Source organism: Phascolarctos cinereus, unplaced genomic scaffold (genome assembly GCF_003287225.1).
Source record: "Phascolarctos cinereus isolate Bilbo 61053 unplaced genomic scaffold, phaCin_HiC Scaffold_7;HRSCAF=346, whole genome shotgun sequence".
In the NCBI taxonomy this organism is placed as follows: domain Eukaryota; kingdom Metazoa; phylum Chordata; class Mammalia; order Diprotodontia; family Phascolarctidae; genus Phascolarctos; species Phascolarctos cinereus.
In genome coordinates, this window is record NW_027556180.1 from 61,025,014 (window position 1) to 61,042,724 (window position 17,711).

Sequence of the window (17,711 nt, forward strand, 5' to 3'; positions counted from 1 at the left end):
AAAGTTAGTATAGACCAAGAGGGCAACATGTTCCTCCATCTTTGTTTCTCAAAATAGAATAAGCACACTGACATGTAGTTCTTTATCATCATTACCATGGAAAAATTATTTGAGAACAGTATGTCTTATTCTGGATAGAGTCATTTTCAATGTAAATTATTTCCCCCCTTTTATAAAATTGAGTTGTCATGAAGTGGAATAATATGGCAAAGGTCAGCTAATGTCTTAGTGAGACGTCTGATATTTAGTGCACTTGATTTTAATAACTGCCATACTAGGTCTCCTTTTTTGGGACAGTTTTACAGGCTTATAAATTTATAAAACAATAATATTGGTTGATATTTCTATAGCACATTAAGATTTTCAAAGTACATTATATACATTATATCATTTCATCTTCATATGCAGATTTGGTGCAGTTGATAGAGTGCTGGACCTAGAGCCAGGAAGACCTGAATTCAAATCCTGCCTCAAACATCTACTAGACGTGTAATCCTGGGCAAGTCACTTAACTTCTTTCTGCCTCAGTTTCCTCATCTGTAAAACAGGAATAATAATGGCACCTACCTCACAGGATTGTTGTGAGGATCAAATAAGATAATATTTGTGAAGTGCTTTGCAAACCTTAAAGCACTATATAAATGCTAGCAATTATTAGATTGTTGGTTGGAAGTCAGAAAGACCTGGGTTTGAATCCCTGCTTTGATGCTAATTGTATGACTGTAGGTAGGTTACTTAGCCTCTTTGAGCTCCAGTTTACTCACTTCCAAAATGGTGATAATAATACTTTTAATACTTACCTGCCAAGATTGTTGTAAAGAAAGCATATTAGGAAGTTTAAATTGTGATGTAAATGTGATTTATTTAAATTGAGTAACAACTGTCATTATTATCATTTTCATTATTACATATAGATTGACCCTACACAACTTTACATTACTATAATGCTTTTCCTTAAATTTGAGGAGATTTAAATTCTCAGGAAACAAGTAATGACTCTTGATTTTATCTTGTGTGCCCTCTTAGAAAGTTTTTATCCTTAACCTAGAAGAGGTAAAACAAGAGATATGGTCAACTAATAAAAGTGAGGAAAGACTCAACATCTTTTAATAAGATCAGAGTGGAAACTTATGAATTCCCCCAATTACATCAATCTCACCATCATCTTCCACATCTTCCCAAAGTATTTTTAAGAAACATCATACACTTAGCTCTACCAGTGAAGCTGTTCTATAGACCAGTACACAAAAAAGAAGTATCCTGAAGCAAATTCTCTTCTCAGATGGTACAATTTGGGTTATCAAGACCCCTTGAAACGTTTATATTCTAAGCCAATAAGACTCTGTTTGGCAGTTCCTGAAAATAAACAGCCCAGTAGCAGACAATGTCCAAAACCCTATGACATACAATACAACAGATAAAGTGAATGAGACAAATTTGGGGAATTCTGAGATGGACTGTTTACTCAATGAAACATTTGGTTTCCCTGTGTCTGCTGTGGAGTTAATGGAAAACACTGATGATAAGACAGAAGAAAAATTCCTAGATGTCAGAGAAGATTGAACCTCAAGTCTTCAGATGTGCAATGATAAATTCATTCACAATATGCAATGATAAACTACCATCTCACAGGAAGAAGAAACTGTGAACACTGCATGTCAATTCAATCTCATTTGACAATAAGCTTCTTCCTCCCTCCTGAATGGAAACAATTTGATTCTCCAGGAATGAATTGCTGTCATCCATTTGTTCACATGGAGAATAGAAATCAGAAGCATGCAGGAATTAAATCCATACATGGTGGCCCAGTTGCATTTTCACCTCAGTTGAACTCTGACTAAATTTAAGAGCTATAAATATAGATTAATGCGAGGGTATTGACAGATTTTGAAGAAGTGATTGTGTGTCTTCTGTGCTACACATTTAAAGGCTCCATCTTGAAATTGCTTGACTCAATTTATGTAATGTTTAACTCATTGATATCATGTGGATAATATTAATCAAAATACGTTTAAGTCTAAGTAAGGATTTGTTTTTTTAACATTAGCCATCAGCATGGTACGATGGAGTATAAATTTGAATCCTGGTTCCGCTTCTTATTGTCTATTTGACTTCAAGCAAGCTGACCGTAGTAAGTAGTAGTAATAGCAATAGTAGTAGTAGTAGTAGTAATACTAGTAGTAGTAGTAGCAGCAGTAGTAGCAGTAGTAGCAGCAGCAGCAGCAGTAGTAGTAGTAGTAGTAGTAGTAGTAGTAGTAACAATAGATGACCATCTCCTCTCTGATTCTAATGCAGATGACCCAGGACCCTGAACCCAAGAGCCCAGCACACCCTTCGCCATCATCCTGCAAAGCAGCCTCTTTGGAGATACAGCCTGGCAACTGCTCCTGCAGAGGCTACAGCCAGAGAAACTGAAGTTCTTGCTGCCAAAGTCCTTGGAACTGTCAGATAGGTCAACAGCAGAAACTGATGTGATTTTGTCAGTGGAAATGGAACTATGAAGAGGCACTGATATATCTGCTTTGTTGTTTTGCTGCTGCCCCTTAAATATCACGTGACTTCTCTATTGGACTTATAGCTAAACCTTTCCCTACTTCTTGTCTCTCCCATTTGAGAGTGAGCTCCATGAGATCAAGGACTGTTTTGTTTTTCTATTTGCATCCCCAGCACTTAGCACAGTGCTTTGAACATACTAAGTGCTTAATGAATGCATCATTCTTTCACTCACTTAACCTGAGGATCAGTTTGCTCATCTGTTAAGTCTGAACTAATAACTTCATTGGGGGTGTTGAGAGAAAAAGACATGTAAACTACACTAAAAGATCTCAGAATTCAGATCAGACACAATGAACAATCTTGACTCCATAGGACTGAAAATGAAATAAATATCTTTTCTCTTGGTAGATGGGGAGTGAATTACTGATACATAAGCCTATGCTATTAGACATGATCAATATGTTGCTTTGTTTTGCCTAATTGTATTTCTTTGTTATAGGCAGCTAGCTGGTACAGTGGATAGAGCACTGGCCCTGGAAAAAGGCAGACCTGAGTTCAAATTTGACCTCGGATACTTACGAGCTGTGTGACCCTGGACAAGTCACTTAACCCTATTTGCTTCACTTTCCTCATCTATAAAATGAGCTGGAGAAGGAAATGGAAAGCCCATCTAGTTAGTACCTTTGCCAAGAAAACCCCAAATACAGTCACAGAGAGTCTGAAACAACTCAGTAACAAAAAGTTCTTTTTTTTGAGTAAGGGGAAGTTCTATTGTGTAGATGATGATTACTGAGAAATGACAGCACTTTTTCAAAAAGCCATTTTTTAAGAAAATGAACTTTAAGGAAAGCATATGTAAACCACAGTGCACTATAAAATTTGGGAATCATTATTATCTCATTTTTTTTCCTTTTCAATGGAATTCAAACAGAAACTGTCTTAGGACAAGTCTAAATCCTTGCTATTATCTTTATATTTAACATTCTACACATTATTATTATTATTATTATTATTATTATTATTATTATTACTTAATAATGCTTCAAAAATAAATTCCTACTTAGGGAAAAGAAAAGGACCTAACATAAATTTAATCTCTGTTCCCTTCTAATCTCAAGATCGTATCTGAGGACTCCAAACCTTCCAGAAAACTACTTTACCTTACCATCTAGCTTGACTGCCTTACACTACAATTATAGTATAACATTATTTCTTCCATTACTCTTCCACATCGACAAGAGTCACAGTTATTAAGTCCCTATCGTGTGCTGAGCGCTGAAAATATAGTTTAGGTAAGGCATAGTCTTCGCCTTCATCTGCTTAATCCTTTGTCGGGGGAATAAGACACTAAGACAAATAGTCATGACGCACTGTACATTGGAGAGTTACAAAACAAAGCACGGAAGAGGGTAGCATCTGTCAGGATGTCATTTCACCTGAACAATCGAGACTTTTCAAGAGTCTCCCAGTTAACCATAATAGACCTGGAATTTCCTTCTTTATGGGTGACTATGTCTCATATCTACAGTCTGCGTTATAGAACTTCTGCCTTTCATCCAGCTACTCACATTTCCCAATCACAAACATAATTTCTGAACTGAGGGATGTTAGTTCCACATATGAGGACCAAAAGTTCATCCAATGAGAGGTCATCTCTCCCTGAAATACAGGCATAAAAGGCTCCTTGGGGTCAGAATTGGGCTAATGGCTGCAGGCAACTGTGGCTCCTGCTTTTAATCTTCTAATTGCCTTCTTTAGGAAGGCAATTTTCACTTATTTAATGCTTCTGCTATTTGTCATAGCCCAGGGCTTTATATACCCTCATCAATGCTCCCACTGTACTGGGAACTCTTGATTTTATTTGCAGACCTGCTGGATTCCAGAAAAGGACCCTCTGGTTTGGGGGGCTTGAAAAACACACATACATTCCAGAAGCAGCTGGGCAGTCAGAAGGGATTTCTCTGATCCACTCCCTAATTTTGTAGTACTAGGGTGATTAGTTGGGGAATGCAGACCCAATGGGTCCTCTTGATGGACTTTAGGACTTCATTCTTTACTCCTTGAAGGTCTTTTTCTTGGAATGGTGATTGCTCTGGATATTAGTATCTCTTCTTTGGGGGGACTTTAATGAGCAAATATGCATACGTATCTTATGATTGAAATGATTCATTGCTAAGATTATCTGTGATAATAGCTCACGTTTCTATAGTGCCTTATTGCTTACAATGCACTTTCCTCCAAACAACCCCGTGATGTGGGGAGTGCATGTATTATTGTTACCATTTCATAGATAATAATAACTGCCATGCTAAGTAGCACTTTACATACTGTGATAGGACCAAGATCACCAAGGGTTCTCTCCACCACCCTACCCCTATTCCCCTATCAACCTGAGGATTAGGCTAGTTTTTGCTTAAAAAGCAGCAAAGTTTTCTCCAGAACTTAATAAGGGAAAAAGGACAAGGCTGAAGTTGCACTTTGGCCAGCTTCCTAGTAACCTCTGGCCATGACTTCCTGGTCACATAAGAACCTAAAAAGACCCACTCACATGAATTCCAGACTTTCAGATTAAGCAGATGTCCCAAGATCATAGAAGTCACCACCCTGCCCTGCTGACCAGACCTGTTTCCATAGGGTATTTGGGTGGGTCCATTTATCCAAACTGAGTGCTGAAGTATCCTTCTTGAATCTCCTGTCTGTGCCACGATCAAGTAAACAAACTCCTTTTGCTAACTGTAGAATCAGTGTATCATTTCCTCCCAATATCAAACTTGAACTAATAGGGTCCTGACCAGAGTCAGGCCTTCTCCTAACAGATTCATTATTATCACATTTGAGCCTCCAATGACCCTCTGAGATAGGTACAAGTATTATTGTCCCTCATTGAACAGATGAGAAAACTGAGGCTCAGAGAAGTGCCGTGAATTTATAGGCTCATAGATCTACAGCTAGAAGGGATTTCAAGTGGCTACCAAGTCCAATCCTTTTATCTGAGAGATAAGCATACAGATTAGATGACTTGTCCATGGTCTCAGAAGTAATAAACTTACTTGAACAGAGGCCATATTTGAAATCCAGGCACTATGAATGCTGCCTCTTAAGAGGAAACTGGAGTTGGGAGAGCTTAGACTTGCCCAAAATTGCATGGCATGTTTGTTTGCTAAATTAATAACCGAAATGATTAATATAGTTAAGAGTTCATAAACTACATAACTACAATTTACTTCCATCTGCTGCACATACCCTTATATTTCTTTGTACCTGCTTTGAAATTACGTCTCTAAGTTTGCATTCAAATTCCCTCCAAATCACATTAGCTCACAGTGAATTTATGGTTTGCTATTATGTACTTTTCATGATCCAATAACTTTAAAATGTCCTTTTGTTACTGGTGTACAGGTGAGTATTGGTAATGTGTACTTAGGTTTAATTGGGTTGTCATTTTTTTTACAGGGTGGGGAGTAGTGTAGTGAACACAGATAGGAAAAGAGGGTATTATAATGTGCTCATCTCAACATAATCTGTGCTCTCCTCATTTGGTCCCTTCTTTCCTCTTGCACAGATCATAACTCTTTCAAAACTTAGAAAATGGTCTGTTAGGTCAAAAAACATGTCACCCTGCAGACAATCTGCTGATGATGTAAACGATGTAAAACTGTTAATTTTGTGTTTCTCAGATATAGAAAAGAAACAACTCAGTTATTGTGTATGACACCACAGTTCACCAAGAACAGAACCAGGAAGGAATTTTTGCTTCTGTGGCTGACCTCTGAGTCAGTAGAGACAACTACCTTCTACAGCCAGGCTCTGATGAAACCCTTCCACCTGGCTTCCAGGCAGAGTAAACCCCTCCACCCCCACCCCACCCCCAAAACATGCCAGGGAATGCTTCACAGGACCATCAAGTCAAAGACAAAGAAACAGTATTAGTAGTCGTGAGTGATATCATAGGTATGAACAGCAGGTTTAAAGGCACAAGGAAGTAGGGGCAACTGGAATAATAGCAGTACGTCTCTGTGTAATATTGTAAACAAAAATATCATAACCAGGTAGTGAATCACAGAATTCTGGACCAAAGCTGGAAAGGACTTCAAGGCCATAGAATCCACCCTGTATCTGGATTGGAATCCCATTGACAACATCCTCCACAAGTGATTATCTAGACCTCCCGTACGAAGGAACCCACTGCCCATAAGGCAGCCCATTCCATGTTTGGATAGCTCAAATTATAAGGAAATTTGTCTAAGCCTATATCTGCCCCTCTACTACTTCAACCCATTGCTTATGGTTTCTTATACCCTCTCAGGCCAAGAAGAAAAAGTCTGTTCCCTCTTCCACTTGGTAGTGGTTTAAACCCTGGAGGACATCACTCATGACTCCCCATAATCATTTATTAAGTAATTGCTATGGGCCAGACACCATGCTAAGCCCTGGGGATATAAAGAAAAGCAAAAACAGGGTCCTGCCCTCAAGCAGCTCATATTTCTAATAAGGAAGACAACATGCAAATTACCATGGACATATAATTTATATACAAGGCAAATTGGAAGATCAAAGCTATGTCTGTGTCCAAGTCTTTAATAAAAATGATGAACAGAATCAGGCCAAGGACAAATCCCTGAGACCTCTCTCCAGACTGGCATCATCCATTAATCATTAACCAGATCATTCATTCAGTTCTAAGCCTATCCAACTATATTCTCATCCAACCACATGACAGACTTTTTCCAAGGTCTCGCTAAAATTCAGGCATATTACATCCATGCCAGTCCTTGATTACCAGCCTAGTGACCATGGAATGGGGATAATGGGGAAACAATGGAAATTACCTTTGCCTAGAATGATCCATAATTTGAAGACGTCTATGCTCTTCCTTTTTCAAAAACTGAGATATTTACCTGTCTTCTGGTATTTCTCCCATTCTGGAGCTAGGTGGCACAGTAGATAGAGCACAGGACTTAAAGTAATTAAGAGCTGAGTTTAAATCCTGATTCTCCCTAGTCTTGTGACCCTGAGCCAGTCACCTGACTTCTCCTATCCCTCAGTTTCCTGATTTTAGCACCTATCTCACTGGGTTGCTGTGAGAATCAAATGAGTTAACATATGCAAAGTGCTTTTCAAAATCTTAAAGTGCTCTACACGTGTTAGCTATTATTATTTTTTTCCATGGTTTTTGAAAGAACCCTAAGAGTCACTCTGCATCTTTGTTGCTGTTTCTTTCATTTGTTATTTTTCCAGCACTCTTCGGTATGTAGTTTGTCCCTATTCAGAGCCCCTGGATGTTCTGTTACCATTCATAAGCACCTTCTTAGTCATCTGCCTAGCAGGGTCAGGCTTTGGTGAAACTGGGAAGGATTCCATGTTTATAGGTCTTCTTATGGTCATTGATCATAAGCTGGAAGGGACTTCAGAGGCCATTTAATTTGACAAGTAAAAAAAACCAAGTCCTTTGGAGGTTAAGTTTAATTTACCCAAGATCACAGTCTGTGAACTTCAGGGGTGGAATTTTAATGGAGGTCCTTTGACTCCAGAGATAGTACTTTTTAATCACCAAGTAGTGAATTTACAATGATCAGGTTCCATGATAAGTACCATTCTGGGATGATGCACCAAGTAGGTACTTAAGAAATGTTAGTTGAGGGCAGGTAGGTGGTGCAGTGGATAAAGCACTGGCCCTGAAGGCAGGAGGACCTGAGTTCAAATCTGGCCTCAGACCAAACACTTGACACTTACTAGCTGTGTGATCCTGGGCAAGTCACTGAACCCCAATTGCCTAAAAAAAAAATGTTACTTGCATTGAAAGGAGCTGAATTAGTATAAATTAAGGCAGGAATTTCAGGCACCAAAATAGTGCCCTTTTTGTATCCATCAAACCATTACCTTTAGACGTCCCATTATTCCACCTATACATAGCACCAGTCAAGGGCACTCCAGTGTTATGGACCCCAAACATGTAACAAAGTTAATCTATAAACCAAAGGAAGCATGGACTTTCATAGCTCAATCTATCCTCCTCCTCCACCCCACCCACACAACCCTAAAAGATATGTTATATTAACATTGGCAATCCACAAAAAATTAGCTATTTGGAAATTCACCACAGTCCCCAGTCAGTGGCCAAAATTCCAGAATACTGTGTAGTCTGAAGGCCAGAATACAGAGAGGGGCTCACAGCCAAGTTGGCTGAACTTTCTATGCCTCGTACCACAATTTTGCTCAGGAGGACAGGAAGAAGAAGTGGGAGACAAGGGAGTAGTGGGGAACAGGATGAGCTGGAAGCAGCAGGGTCAATATTTTCAACAGAAGAACAGGTGAGGTTGCAGCAGGTTTAGAGAGGGATTTATTTTAATCTGCAGGTTAAATAAAGATAGTTCTGAACCCTGAGAAATTTCCAAGCTACTTCTTAGTGATTTCCTTTTTTTTCTTAACAAGGTCTTATTTTAATCTAGACTATGACACTTGAGGCAATGTCACATATTGAGAACTGGCCTTGGAACCAAGAAGACAATCAATCTCTATTAAATTTAACACTTTAAATTCAAGAAGAGGTTAAATCTTTAAAACCAGGAAGAAAAGACACAGAAATCAAGACTACAAAATTCAAAACAGCTTGTGGGTGTGGGTAGGACCATTAATATGCAGGCAAAATGAATGTGGCAACACTGCTTCCTCTTTCTCCTAGACCTGCAATTCTGTCCTCCAAAGCCTTGAGCGAGCAGGAGCTGAGCAATGACTGACATGTGGAGAGTAATGGAGAAAAGAATATTGTAGGGCCTGGGGGTAGGAGGAGGCAGGGATCAGGAATCACAGAATTCTTATGATTGCCCCCACAGGAGTAAAGCAACAAACACCCACAGTCACAAAGCCTGGTCTCGTTTTTTTTTTTTCCATAAAGCCCACTACTTTGACCTGCAAGGAATCCATTCACCTCCTTAAGCTTTCCCCTTTGCTGTGTTGGAAAGAAAAAGAATTTGCCACCTACCTCTGAGGAATGTGGCAAGAGCTACAGAGATAATACTGCTGTGCTTGTAAATTGCTTCTTGGAAGAATGGTACCACGGGAGGACAAAGTATTTCTTTATTATCTATAATGACAGAACAAATTGTGTCAGTGCAGATAAAGTGAGGTCAGCCATTGAAGGCCTGATCTAGGCCACTGCACATATCTTTCCAAAACAGCTTTTGTATTTGCTGGACTATGGACAAACCATACACTGGGATTCAGCTGTTTCCCATTAACTCTTGTGCTTGGCCTTGGGGGAGAAAAGGACATTTTGTGGCCAAATTGGGTGGTTTCATTCTTATTCACAGGTGGTTAGTGGAGATCCATTTGGAGTGAGTCAATGAAGAATCCATTTTTTCAATTAAACTGAGCTCAATAAAAAATGGGCAAGACACAATGCTAGGTGCCAGGCACACAAAGCCAAATGACAAACTGGTCACAGGCCCCAGAGCTAACGTTCTACTAAAAATTAGAATGGAAGCCTCTTGAGAGGAGGAAATGTTCTATTAATTGCAGTTGCGTAGCCAGTCCCAAGTACAGTGCCTGGCAGAGTAGGGATTCAATAAATGCTTTTTGATTGAAACACAGATATAACATGTACATAAGTGAACATGATATATTAATGAAAATACTGTTACTGTAACTGTGGACAGAATACAAGTCAGATGATCTAGGTTAAAATCCTGCCTCTCACAATTATTACCTATATGACCTAGAACTCTCTGGGCCTTGGTTTCCTTATCTGTAAATACTTCTGAGGTCCCATCCAACTCTAAATCTATAATCCTATGATAATTTCAGAAGGGAAAGGGTTCAGAGAGCTGGGAGATATCAGAAGAAAAGCTACTACTATGGGGTAATACTGTATTTGATCTGTTTTGAGAGAAGCTAGAAATTCAAAAGTGGAGTCCCTAAGGAGTGGAATTGATATTCTCAACTTAACCAGTTCATCTTGTTTAAGCCACTGTGGATAACTTTATGCATAATTGTTGACCTAGAAGAGCTGTTGTTCACCTCCTTAATGAAGCAGCCGGCAACCGTACACATGGTGGAGACGAAGATACCTTGGATTTCAACTCAAAGGATCCGTACTAAATTTCTGACTCTTTTGGTCACCAGGTCTAGAATCTTAAACAAGTCTCTTCCCTGCTCTGGCCTCTGTCCCATCATCAGTCAGAAAGAGGAGGTTGGACTGGATGACTTCCCTTCCGATTCCTTATTCTACCCAGAGAAGTCTACACACCTGAAGATACCCGAAGATGGTTTTGTCCTTGGCTACAGAGGTCATATGATTAACATCTTAACAGTTACTGTCATTTTCCTTAACACAACAGAATAGATCTTTCTCCCCTACTCCCTTCCCTGCACAGAATCTACAGAACAGATGCACTATCTCCCCTGTGGCTCCCTAGGCAGAGGATGGAGGACAGGCTATCCCCACACTTAGCTAGGACCACAGAGCCAGCGACTGGGGCATTTTCTAATACAACTGGGTTCACAGACCAGCAAAGAAATTTTTTAAACCAATCAAATAAACCCTGTGTAGTAAAAAGTAGTTTAATCAATACACCTAATTGAACAGTAAGTTTTACAGCAAGTACCACAATTGTAGAATACATAATCTAGAATATTGCAAGGCTTAAAGAAAACAAGAAATAAGAAATCAAATATGTGGGTGCGCACACATACACACAAATTATTTTTAACATCAAATAAGCCATCACACTAGAGTATGAGAATATTTTGGTCATGGGTCTTCTTTTTGTTTGCCTGTAATTAAATGCTGAGAGGCATTGTGGCATAGTAGATGGAGAGACTAAACACTGGGTTCAAATCTTACCTCAGACACAGACTGCACCTCAGAACAATCTGCACTGGAAGGAGTTCCTTACCCAGGGCTCACTACACTGACGATATCAAAGGTTCAGTGCATTCTTCAGTTCAAATCCACAGACATTTATTGAGTTTTTACTATATGCAAGAAAGGCACATGCTTGAAAAGGTAGCTACATTCTCTCTAAACAGAATCACGTATCACCCAGGCCCAACTGAATTCCCTGAGGGACACTTGGGGCCAGCCCTAGAGAGTAGCAGACTTCAAAGGGGTTTGAAACCCTGAGTTTTAAGACAGAGAGTGGAAAGATAGATTAAACATGGAAAATATACAATATAAGCACAGTTGAAAGAAAGCTTTGTTGTTGTTTTAAACCAGATGGTCATTTGGGGCTAAGGATAATGCATATTTTTTCTTTCTATTTTTTTTAATCCACACAATGTAAAGAAACCTTCAGTTATTTGCTATCACCTCTCTCTCTTCAGAGCAGACTGCCCTTGATCTAAATAAACAACTGCCATTGACCTCTAGGGATAGACACCCATGTGTAGAATGACTGGTGTAGACTGTGCCCTTTGTTTATCTTTTTTTTTTTTAAACTCATATAACAATGCATCAGTAGTGAGTAATGATTAGGGTTTATTGCCATGGAATAGTGACTACTCTCCAAGTTACCCACCTACCTGACCTGTTCTTACTGTAAAAGAGTTTATCACAACATTCCAAAATCTTACGGGTGCAATGAAATCATCTATTTAACCAATTATTACAGACCTAAGAACGACAGCTCATCAGGTTCTGAAAACTTCTTCCAAAGCATTCATTAATACTCATTTCTTTCCCACATGGTAACAGTTTTCCTATAATGTACAAGAATCATATATCTAGTAGGAGGAAATCCTTGTACCAAAAGCTGGGTTTTTTTTTATTGTGGTAGTGAAGTTAGACTGTTTAAGGTGCCATGCTAGTGAGTCAGTAGCAAAACCATGATATGCTCCCAAGGATGACAAGATCATAGATCCAGAGCTGGCAGGGCTCTCAGAGGTCACCTAATCCAATACTATCATTTTATAGATAAGGGAACCAAGGCCTAGGGAGGTAGCTGACCTGTATAAGGTCACACCATAGTAAGCATCAGAGACCCAGCTCTCTGGAGGTGAGTAAAACAAACCATAAGATTGGATGGGACATGCGAAAGTCAGTTAGGAATAGTTCAACAAAGGTAACTAGATTAAGATCTGTTTGAAAACAAAATAATAAAAGGATCGATAATAATATGCTCTCTTGACATAATTATTTTGATAATTATAGGTTTATTGGTCAACAAAAATGTCAAACATATATTTTTCATTCTTCATTTTCAAATTGTGTTCCATACATGGAACACTATCACAATTGATGAAAAATCAAAAGTATTTAGTAAAATTCACTGTTTGGGGAATTCTACTCATTAAGTAATTTTGATCACTTGGAGTTTATTTTATTAGTTTCAAATTTTCCACCGTCCTACCTCCCTAGAAATGAGGAGAATGGAAATGAGGATAACTGTCTCCAAAAACATATCAATGTGAAAGAAAAGTGATTTAGAATCAAAGTCGCTTCTCTAGAAGGAGTAGAGGGAAGTAAAAGATCATGGACTGTGACCCCGCAGATCATAGCACACTAGGCCTTTCTACCCTCCATTATCTCTAAGTCTGTCTAAGTTCATGTTCATTGTTCCCATGACACTGTCCACTCATCTCATCCTCTGACATCCCCTTTTTCTTTTGCCTTCACTCTTTTCCTACATCAGAGTCTATTTCAATGAGTCCTGTCTTCTCACTATGTGGCCAAAGTATTTAAGCTTCAGCTTCAGTATTTGACCTCCCAGGGAATGGCCTGAAATAATGTCTTAAAGTATTGACTGATTTGACCCCCCTCCCTGTCCAAAGGACTCTCAAAAGTCTTCTTCAGCACCACAATTGGAAAGCATCGATTCTGTTGTGCCCAGCTTTCCTTTTACTACAGTTCTCACAGCCATATGTTGCCACGGAAAGACATGCTGACAAAGGTCCATGTAATCAAAGCTATAGGTTTCGATAGGAAGTGATAGGACCCGACATCAAGGACAAATATCTACAAATCTGTAAAAAGTAGCTAGCCTGATGCAGTGGGACAAGCCCTAGGATTTGAAGTTCATAAGATCATAGATCTAGAGCTGAAGGGACCTCAAAGACCATCTAGTCCAAGGGCTCATCACCTTTTTCGTATCATGGGCTCCTTTGGCAGCAGTCTGGTGAAGCCTATGGACTCCTCAGAATTGTTTTCTTTTTCTCTTTTTATTTATAATTACAGGAAATGCTAAATTTCAATTAGAGTTTAGTGAGAGTAAAGATGTAATTTTTCCACTCAAATTCACAGACCCCCAGTTAAGATCCCCTAATGTAGTTAACACCTTAATTTTGCAAATGAAATTGAGACCCAGAGCATTAAGTGACTCCTCCAAGGTCACACAGGCAGTACAGTAAAGGTCAAATGCTGACTGTCACCGTTTGTGTCACTTTGGGCCTATCATTCTCTGGGCCTTAGTTGTTTTTCTGAAAAATAAGGAGGGATGACTTAGGGCTCCCAGGATCCCTCTGCCATCTCCAGGCCAGACTGAGCCATCTCCAGTAATGTAACCTTTAAATCATGATGCATTTATTCATTATGAAGTACTTTGCAAACCTTAAAGCGATAAACAAAAGACATTCATTGTCATCATCTTCAATGTCACTATGAACAATCATAAAATAACTTAACTAATCCAGCATCTGAATTGTATTGCATTGTTGTACTTATATCTGTTCCCAATGAGATTTAAAATGGTGAAACCTTATCTATAAGATCCTGTGTCATTTGAATTCCAACCACCTTAGAGATTATCTCCATGTATATATATATATTTACATACATATATATAAAATCTTCATATATGTAATTTCCATATAAATGTGTGAGTGTGTGTATGTATGCACATATACCCTTAAGATAGGATATTTTTAATCATATGTTGCCATCTGAATTTCAGGACCCTGGAACCAATCTTTCCTGTACAGAAGTCATAGTTTGGACACTCCCCTACCATTCCTTAAGTGAAGTTCAGATTTGTGTGGATCCAGTGGCAGATTTTGAGCTCAGTAATGACGATGGTAGTACAAGCCACATAGTAGCTGCTCAAATCCCACCCTCTGTTAAGAGTCTCTGTCTCCTCCACTGTCCCTCTCTCCACTGCCAGTCTAGGATTAGCTCCCATTTAGCCTGCACATACATACTGACATGCTTGTTTGCATGTAGTCCCTCTCATTAGAATATGAGTTCCTTAGGTTTTGCCTTTTTAAAAAAAAAAACTTAAGCATTTAGTGCAATATCTGGAACGTAATAAGGCCTTCAGAAATGACTGTTGGCGGGCTGACTGAGGAGTGCCTCTACTCAACAGAGCTCTTTCCCCCCTCAAATTGCTTCGTCTTTGCTTACCTTGGGCACGGCAGATGCAAGCTCTTAGAGGGTGGGGGTTGTTTTTTATTTTGTAGTGTCTTGCACATAGTAGGTTCTTCATCAGTGTTTACTGAATGTAACTGCTACTGTTCAACTAATAAAGACTTGATTGATTGGTCATTTATGGATAGCTGAGGACTTCCAATCGTTGTTGTTGTTGTTGTTGTTATTGTTGTATGTCCAACTCTTCCTGACTCCATTTGAGATTTTCTGGCAAAGATACTAGAGTAGTTTGCTATTTCTTTCTCCAGCTCCTTTTTCAGATAAGGAAACTGAGGCAACCAGGGTTAACCCCAGGGTCACATGGCTCCTAAGTGTTTGAGCCTGGATTTGAATTCAGGTCTTCCTGACTCCAAACCCAGCCCTTTGTCCACTGCCACCTAGTCAACCCCAAAAATAGCAGAGGGAGCTTATAAAGAAGTTATTTCTAACCCTAACCTCAATACTCCTAAAAAACAACTAGCATTTATATAGTGTTTTAAAATTTGCAAAGCACTTTACATATATTATCTAATTTGATCCTCACAGTAACCATGTGATGTAGATCATATTATTATCCCCATTTAACAAATGAGGAAACAGACTGAAACAGACTGACTTCCATGGAATCTCACAGCTAGAAAATGTCGGATGGAAGATTTGAACCTAGTTCTTACTGATTTGGAAGATGGCACTAAAATTATAGAAAAACAAAAAAAAAGCTTTTAGAAAATAGCAAATTTAAAAATCACACATTTGTCCCCTTCTCCCCAAATAAAGTAAGTGAGCAAAGTAAAAAGTTCTGATATTGAGATATATATATAGATATATAGATATATCTATATATCTATATAGATATATCTATATAGATATAGATATATCTATATAGATATATAGATATATAGATATATCTATATAGATATATCTATATAGATATATAGATATATAGATATATATACATATTTTAAACTGAAATAGTTAAAGAACCAGAAATAATGCAGATGGAGAAATAGCATAGTGTATCCTGAGTAAAACTTCAAATAGAGGACACATTTAAGTAATTTAATCATTAAAATTGGTTTAAAAAAATCACAACAAATAAAAGAAAATCTTGTAGAATTTTAAAACTATAGAAGGAAGTAGAGTTAGAATTGAAAAATGTTTTGAAAAATCAAGAGGAACTAATGAGAAAATGACCAAAATGGAAAATACAATTTAAAAACAGAAATAGTGAACAAGGTTTACTTAAATGGAAAACAAAATGCCCAAAAATGTAGATGGAGCGAAATGGAAGCAGAGGGATAGAAAGCTCAGAAAATAATTTTCTCTAATCAGAAAATTAGCTACCTTGCAGGTACAAGTAAAAAACCTGGAAGAAACATCAAAATATTGTAACATTAGGAATACTGGCATTCCAGAAAATTTAGAAAAAGAAAAAAAATAAAATGTCATATTCTAGAACATTATTCAAGAACACTTTGCAGAGTCATCTAAATTAAGTGACAACACGCCAATAAAATCCATGTAACCCTAACATGAAAAATAATATTCAATTCATTCATTTTGTAATTAAAATGCTTTGCCACCAAAGTCTAAAAACCATGGTATCTTTCCATCTGGCTTGCAGCTGCATCTTCCTATATATGTTGCCTCCCCCCATTAGAACGTGAATTCCCTGAGAAAAGGGAGTGTTTTGTTTTTCTATTTATATCCCTGGTTTGTTACACATAGTAAGTAGTTAATAAATGCTTTTTCATTCACTCATACTGATTCATTCAACAAGAAAATGACCTGCAAGCCACAAAAAGACATATACCAAGTTATATAATCAAAATTACAATCGATTTCTCAAGGAAAATTGAGCATTAAGCAGAGAAGTTGGAACATATTTGCAAGAACAATAACAACAAAAATGCTAAAGTTTTTTAAAGCCACCTTTAAAAAAAAATCTGTGGCAAAATGTGTTAGTATGTCACATGAAGGCAAGAGATGGACATTAGATGGCACTTAGTTTGGACGACTGCCACAGAGGGAGGCACAAGAATTTGAAAGTTTTTAAACATCCAGTGTTCTTCAAAACAAAATGAGAAGTGTGGAAAACAATTCAACCTTCTCAAATCAAGATAAACCAGCTGCTGACAAAAAGAACCTTCAGTACACCATATTGGTTAAGCCACTAAATATTTCAGAAGGGTGTTTGAGATAAATAAAGATTATGAATGACATTGGTGGCTTTCCCTATCCTGCTTCTCACTTCTATATTTGAAAGCTCCTCCCCTTTATTCCCAGCTAATGATTTAAGATACAGCATTAGAAATTTAGGATAGGTATTGTAAAAGACTCTGGAGAATTTTGGTTTTTATACACTGAAAGAGATTATCAAGGAAAAGCATTAAGCATACATCCATACATACACCCTTCTATCATTTAAACAAAAAATGACTGTGAAATCTCTATGTAATTCTCTTTTAAAATAGGGTTGTACAGCATTGATCTGGAAATATTTAAGCATAATTCTGCCTGAAATTGGGGAGTTTGGGAGCAGAAAGGAGTGAAAAATCAAGGTGAAAGAGTAGCAAATTGACATGGCCTCTCAAAATTCCTACCAGATTTGTGATAATATGCTCCTATGCCTCATTTGCAGCACAAAAATGCAAAAACATTAGCTGTCTCCATCTATTAATAATACTTGATGGAAATTAATCTAAAGTGAAGAAAATGTCCACAGGGCAGCATGAGTGCCCTGGCAAAAAAACAGAGAGTTGTTGACCCATATTCCGCATAACTAATCTAGACTCTGAAGACCCATCTAGCCTTGAGTTGACTTGGAGTCCACATCTTTTGAGGGCTATGGCTTTCAAGTTCAAGTCATTTGCAGTCTTTT

General features: G+C 38.1%; 1 pseudogene; it reads right to left on the reverse strand.

The window, feature by feature from the left end:
• LOC110200248 (GTP-binding nuclear protein Ran-like) overlaps positions 1-17,711 on the reverse strand; it is a 62,535-nt pseudogene that overhangs the window by 2,394 nt on the left and 42,430 nt on the right.